Source organism: Hibiscus syriacus, unplaced genomic scaffold, assembly GCF_006381635.1.
Source record: "Hibiscus syriacus cultivar Baekdansim isolate YM2019G1 unplaced genomic scaffold, ASM638163v2 tig00016563_pilon, whole genome shotgun sequence".
NCBI lineage: Eukaryota > Viridiplantae > Streptophyta > Magnoliopsida > Malvales > Malvaceae > Hibiscus > Hibiscus syriacus.
In genome coordinates this window covers 398,945-405,985 of record NW_024062387.1, presented here as the reverse complement: position 1 = coordinate 405,985, position 7,041 = coordinate 398,945, and the positions used below count along the sequence as shown (strand labels likewise).

The following is a 7,041-nucleotide window of genomic DNA, read 5'->3' as shown; positions in this document are numbered from 1 at the left end:
CGACCCTTATTATTATTTATGTATATATATATATATATATTATTATTACTTAATTATTTTTATTTATTAATCTTATGTATATATATATTTTTCATTTATTTGATTTTCCTATTATCTTTACCTTTGTTATTATTATTTATATTATATTATATTATATTATATATTTCATGTCATTATTTATATATAGGTATGTAAATGTATTATTATTTTTTTTATTTACTACGTTTTTTATTATTATATTTTGTTTTGTACGTTTTTTAACTTTATTTTAGTTTCCTACTATTATCTTACTAATATTATATCTTTATATATATCTATTTATATTTTATTAACCCCTAGGTCTTTCTTTTGTCTGCATGTACAATTTTTTATATATATATATATATTTTATTTATGTTTTTTCCCTTTGATTTATTTAATGTTCATTTACTATTATTATTTTTATCTAACATTTTCGACCTTTTTAATAAGAGTTTCAACTAATCAGAGGTAAGTTTATGGATCACTATTTTACCTTTTAATTTAAAGTTACAATTTTCTTAATTAAAGACAACTGGAAATTATGTAGTACCGAAAGGACAGTTTAAGGGTGCTAACCCTTCCTTGACTGCAACCGACTCCCGAATCCGACACATCTTTGGAAAGACGCAGATCAAGTAAGTAATAAAGTATCCGATCAACCCATTTATTTTTAAATAAATAATCGGTGGCGACTCCAATCCATTTTCCTAAGTCGAAGCCCAATTCCGGGGGCCTAACCGAAAGACGGTTACAACATAATATATATGTATGATTGATTAAAAAAACAGTAAAAAGCGAATTTTTAACTTGCCATTTTTTTTTACTTTTGTAGCAAAATGGAAAAATGTAAAAGTAAAAGATCAATTTTGAGGATTGAACCCGACGTGAATCGAACACGCAACCTTCTGATCTGGAGTCAGACGCGCTACCATTGCGCCACGGATCCTCACTGAAAGCCGATAGAAATTATGTTAATAATAACAGAAAGAAAAGGGAAAAATAAAATTAACAAACATTCCCAATCCATTAGTCAAGGCTGGGCGTCCAATTTGTGTAACGCAAAAATTCGAGTATTGACATTAATAATTTAAACCTTAGGACTTGTGAGGGTAAATCCTTTTATTAACTTTACTACTTTTCCACAAGAAGGGACAGTTACTTCATTCTTAAAATCTGATTTAAGGTTAGAACTTAAAATTTCATTAGACCAGAAATTTTGACCCCTTCCATTCTCCGTTTGTGCCATGGTGGTCTGTAGACTCATTTGGTGTCCAATGCACATACCTAAGCATTTCGTTGTTCCATGGATCGGGAGGCTTACTTGAATACTAAAGGCTGGTTGCAGTCATGGGGTTTGGCAATGGTGAAATTTGCAGCTTTTGTAAGATTGAACAGGAATCCAGAGATATAGAGGAAGGTTCTTCAGCTCTGCAAGGGAATCACACACCTGGACCACTGAGCAACACTAGAGTAACCAGAAGCTTAAGGGGAAATCAGTAATTGGAGTAGTTTTTCGACTGGTTTGGGATGACTTTTGTGTACTGGATTTGGAGGGAAAGCAATGGTAGGCACTTCAGAAATCAACAAAAACCAGCACTTGAGATTCTTGGCTTAAAATGTGAGGTTTAAGCAATAATATGCTAAATGCACTACTGTATTAGTATACTATTTTTCTACCTACATTTTGCTAAGTTCCCATTTTATGCAAGGAGTTGGTGGAAACAGAAATGGAATGTGCGTCTCCTTGGAGTTATTACCTATATCAACTACATTAATGACTGTAAATATGAAGAAATTCCATTAAATTGTTTATATTCTACAAGGAAAATCATCATGAATGTAATTGAAAAAAGAGAGACCGAAAATGGTGTCAGAAGCAGTTTTACGAGTGAACTTCCAAATCTAAGTTGGAGGATAATCATGCCAGACCATGCAGAGCATGCCTGTAGTTCACGGAATGTAAGATTTTCAGTAGGAATAAAAGATTATCAGAGAATATGATTACTGTGAATGTTGTATTTTGTGTTTGGTTGATTTAGCAGGAATGTAAGATTACCGTGTTTGGTTAAAGGAATAAAAGATTATTAGAATGTATATTTGACCAAATTGTCCTTATTATATATTTATTTTTTAACAAGTTGAAAAATATTTATATATTTTCTTTAAAAAATTTAAATTCATAAAATTTATATAATTTTTTTTACAAAATTGAAAATATAAAAAGGTTTAATGAAAGGGTAAAATTTTATTTTAACCACTGAATTTCATATAAAATTTTAATTATAGACTTTTTGTAAATATAAAACAATTTAAGGATAAATTTGTAATTTAACCTTCGTAGAATTTTTATTATTCAACGACAGAAGAATGAAATTTTTTGAAAAAAATAATTAATGACATTTTAGTCTAAAACGTCAGTACTCCAACAATACCTAAGAGAGGGGGTAATGACATTCCCGGTAATATACAAAAAAATCCACTATTAGTAATAAAATATTACCGGGAATGACATTCTCAACCAACCAAACGGAAAATATGAATTTCATTCACATGAGAATCCGACATTCCCCAACCAAACACCCCCTAAAGATTTTAAGTTGCCAATTTTGTATTTTGTAGCAAAAAATGTTCCGGTTTTATTTCTTCCTGGCAGCAGAAAGGTAAAAATGAGGGGAAATGGATTAAAAATGAAAAAAAAAATAAAAAGAAGGGACCAGCTTTAGGAATTGAACCCGACGTGAATCAAACACGCAACCTTCTGATCTGGAGTCAGACGCGCTACATTTGCGCCACGTATCCCTGCTGATTAGTTCGATATTATATTACTTATAAAATCCAAACTTATATTAACTACGTCCAATTGATTCGTATAGCGAGCAAAATTGACCATTGGCATTATTACTTGTGAAGGAAAATCTTTTTACTAACCTAATTAGTTCTCCACGAAAGAAAAGGATAACATACTTTCATAACTACAACTGCAAGCTTTATGCTTATTTAAGCATGATGAGCTTTGATATTTAGTAACTGACACCACCTACAAAAACATTGGTCGACACATGCAAGACACACATCCCTTCCCTACAGTCTGTGCTGCACTTTGAGCTGATGACCGCATTTAGCATCGGATGGGATCTCAAGGACGTTTCTTCGTTCGTAAGATTCATAAGAGAACAGGAGGTCTTTCCAATACAGACACTTTAACCTTGCTCCACACATCTGGTATGTTGGAAGCTGTGAGATTTTCTCCACCATTTCCATATCTTTGGGTAGAACATAACCGAACACCGTATATGCTTTTCTCCACTCATTGTGGTTCGCTAGACTGATAAAGAACTCCGGGCCGGAGCCAACCCATGCGATTGATCCCCTTCTTATAGTGGGGCATGCCTCTGGTGGAATATCCTTAAATACAGTTCACTGGGCTTCAAATGTTCCTTGGATGAGTTGGATCAGCGCATATGGGGGGCCGAAAGAAGCCTGCATGGCTCATTTAAGCAACTATTTTAAGTTACAAACTTGAATGCTGAAAACGAACTCATGCACGGATTCAGGAGGATTGGATGTTCAAAAAGCATGAAAAGAAGATGAAAGCCTTACGTACATGTTCGATGTGATTTCCAGTAGGATCCCAAGAGTTACCTCGGCTTTCAGCACAATGATGTAATGACAACAGCTCAAGAATATAGAAAACGGAATATGGAGCACATGGCAAAAGCTGGAAATCATGGATCACAACGAAGAAACGAATATGAATTGTGTATGCAGAAAAAAGCCTAACTGAAAATCTTGAACAATAATAAAAGTGATAAACCAAAAACTAAATCTATACACTTACTTTAACATGAAAACCCCCAAACTCCGTGTTCAACTTAACAATTCCCTACAAGAAAATCGCAGAGCATCATGAAAATTGTGGGGATAAAAGTAGTAAGAAAAACGATTTTGATGTATGTGCTTCGCACGGCAAAAATGTTATTATTAGGAATAGCTTCCATATATATTAGCCAAGATTTCCTATTAATTTGCAGTTCTACTTCTTAAAAAGACTATAATTCCCTAATTACTTGCATGCACTTGCGAGATTCCTGAAGGGTTAAAAGTTCACACAGCTGAAAAAGATTGATGTATTTTGAGTACACTCAAGCTCAGACATATGAGTGAAATTTTGATCAGCAAATAGCATACCTGTCCTTTACCAAAGATTAGACCGGATGTCCACATAACCATATCGCCGGAGTCTCGCTGATCAGGCTCCAAGGTATCATTTTGTTTTTTCAGCCAACACTGAATGCAAGTAAAGGACAAATCTTTAGCTTATATAATCCCCAAAAAGGCCATAGAAACACATGAATATCCATGCTTTAAGTCCAAGTTTGATATCATTAGCAATCAATAACAATAGGAACTCACTCCATAAGCACTTTCTGACAACTATACTCAAAGGGAAACGTTCACAGGGTATTTATCTAGTTCAAGATTGTCTCTAAAAACTGAGACTGGGAATTGTATACGCTTCATATTTCCAACGCATTGCATGCAAAAATGGGGGGGGGGGGAAATCCCAAATTACTAAATCCAACAATAGAATTGAAATGAATTTAGTTGAAATGATTAGTGCAAGTAACGTTCGGTTACCTCACCAAATCTAGACCCACAAGCCACCTTATCGCCACAAAACACCCAAGAATCGCACAAGCAAGGACCATCGTCACCCTTGCACATATCCTTGCAAGCGTCACAGCATTCCTTCGAAGAATTCAGCTTGAAATCCGATCCCCATTTCACTGAATCACCCCACAGGTCTAGATGCTCAATCCCCCTGCAACACACATTTTCTTCCTCATTACCCCTTGATCTTTGGGTTGAACCAAAAGCATGGCATCGCTGCTTCTCTTAGACGAAAGGGAGAAGCTATAATAGGACATAAAACAGGAGATCACGGCCATCAGGAAAAGGACCGCGAGTGTAAAACGATAGATGTCTGAGTCGGCTAGCCTACGACCCATTTCATATCGGGAACGGAGTTCAACAAACCTAGAAATGGATTCACCAATTTACGGTCTCCGCCTTGTTAATCTGTAGTGCCGTCATGGACCGGCAGTTTGATCGATTACTTGACGATGTGAGCAAAGTACAGTGCAACAATGGAAACACAAGCTCTCGAGTCCGTTGATATAACTTGCGGAATTTGCTATAACTGCATACATGTTGAAAAATATGCTGCATACATGTTGAAAAATATGTACTCCGTAATGTATATTGGTGAGATTTTTCTAAAAGGGTAATCATAAGCAACAACAGTGAAATATAAGGTTAAAAAACCACTTAACCGGAAGTATTTAAAAGAACTTAATTGAAATAGGTTAAGCGATATCGGAGATATTAAATTAAAAGTAATATATTAAGTTTCATGTAGTTTAGGAAATAAAAGAATGGTTTAACCGGGTAAGTTATATTCCCGGTTATTATCGAAACTCACTTAGAAGATTTTCGATATTTTCGAATTGTATAACAAGTTCAAAACGAAACCGGTTATAGTATAGAGACCAACTTATAACATTAATGTGTGAAGTAAGAGGGCAACATGAGCTTAATTTTTGTAGTCGAAACTTAAAATATTATTGAAATGTATAACAGTAACGATTTTTTAATAATGTTGTGACACTAAGAAGGTAAAATTTTAAATTGCAACCAATATCATTAATGTATAATTTTTCGGGTCCATGAGTACACTTTTCTGGCATAAACTAGGAATTGTAACTTGTTCAACCATATGTGTTGCTACAATACTTGGGGGAAGGGAACGCAAGTTCGTCCATCGTTCCCAAGAGTAGTTTAGTAAAAGGCAAAGATTTATATACATTTTTAGTTGCATCCAATGGTAGTGATCCAGTATGCTGTCATAAAAGAACACACTCTAAATCACCAACATACATACCCACAGCTAGTGATCTTAAATAAGCCAATGTACTTACTGCTTCCTTTGTCCATGTCCTGCATACATTACCCAGAAAAAGGGTGTCACTGTCTTGACTTTGGGTAACACCACATTGTTTCCCATTAATCTGGAATTGCAGTCATTAGAACAAAACAATTTAGTTGCGAAGTCAATCCATTTTGAAATCCAGAAAAGTAATATTATTGAAGAGCAGAATAGTTACCACAGGACTCTTCGGTTCTGTAAATGCACGTTTCGCTTGATCTATAGTTGCAAAGCACAAGAAAGCAAATCCCTTGTTCTTCTTTGTTTGAGGGTTCATCGTCAGCCTAACTTCAACAACTTCACCTACTTGGCTGAAGACTTTCCTAATATCATCCTCAGTTGCATCCTTTTCTAAGCCCCCAACAAACACTACAAACTCTTTGCGCTTGCGTCTCTCCTGAAAGACCGCATGTCGCTCGTCGTGCTCTTCTCTATCATCCAAAACCGCATGATACATGGTTCTCATCATCAGCATCAGCATCACCCTCAACCTCATCTTCATAAACTGACAGATCACCGTCTTTCTCCTCACCATCCTGTTCCTCCTCAAGCTATTCCTCTAATTCGTATTCCACCTCATCAGGATCCATCTCCTTCTCATCATAATCCTCCCCGCCATAATCATCAGGTTCATTATCATCCAATTATAACTGCTCATCTTTTTCATATTCCTCAATAGACTCCTTCAACCCATTCTCTTCTGCTACAAAAAAGGGATAGAGTAATCAAGTCCACTCCAGAAGTAATCACCTTAAAAGATTGGTACTAATTCTAACAAAAACAAAAGTCTCTCAACAATCAAATCCTCGGAAAGGAGAATCAACGGGCAGAGATAACTGTATGTAATACCGATTATGATCGAACGCAAAGCAGAAAACTATAGCATGCTGCTAAACAAAAGAAAGAACCCAGAAACAACAATAAAAGTTGCATGTTTATACAATATCGACATGCAAATACGTCGTATAAATTTCAAGATCGCAGATGCCCAAACTGGTCAGATTGAAAGCAAATCGGACGGACCAAAAGAAAAT

General features: G+C 35.3%; 1 non-coding gene and 1 pseudogene across 1 annotated transcript; both read right to left on the bottom strand.

The window, feature by feature from the left end:
* Window positions 1-895: 895 nt before the first annotated feature.
* Window positions 896-967, bottom strand: TRNAW-CCA. The gene has a single exon. It is a non-coding gene; the product is annotated as a tRNA-Trp (tRNA).
* Window positions 968-3,184: 2,217 nt separating this feature from the next.
* LOC120208478 lies at window positions 3,185-6,708 on the bottom strand (annotated as a pseudogene).
* Between the last annotated feature and the right edge of the window lie 333 nt (window positions 6,709-7,041).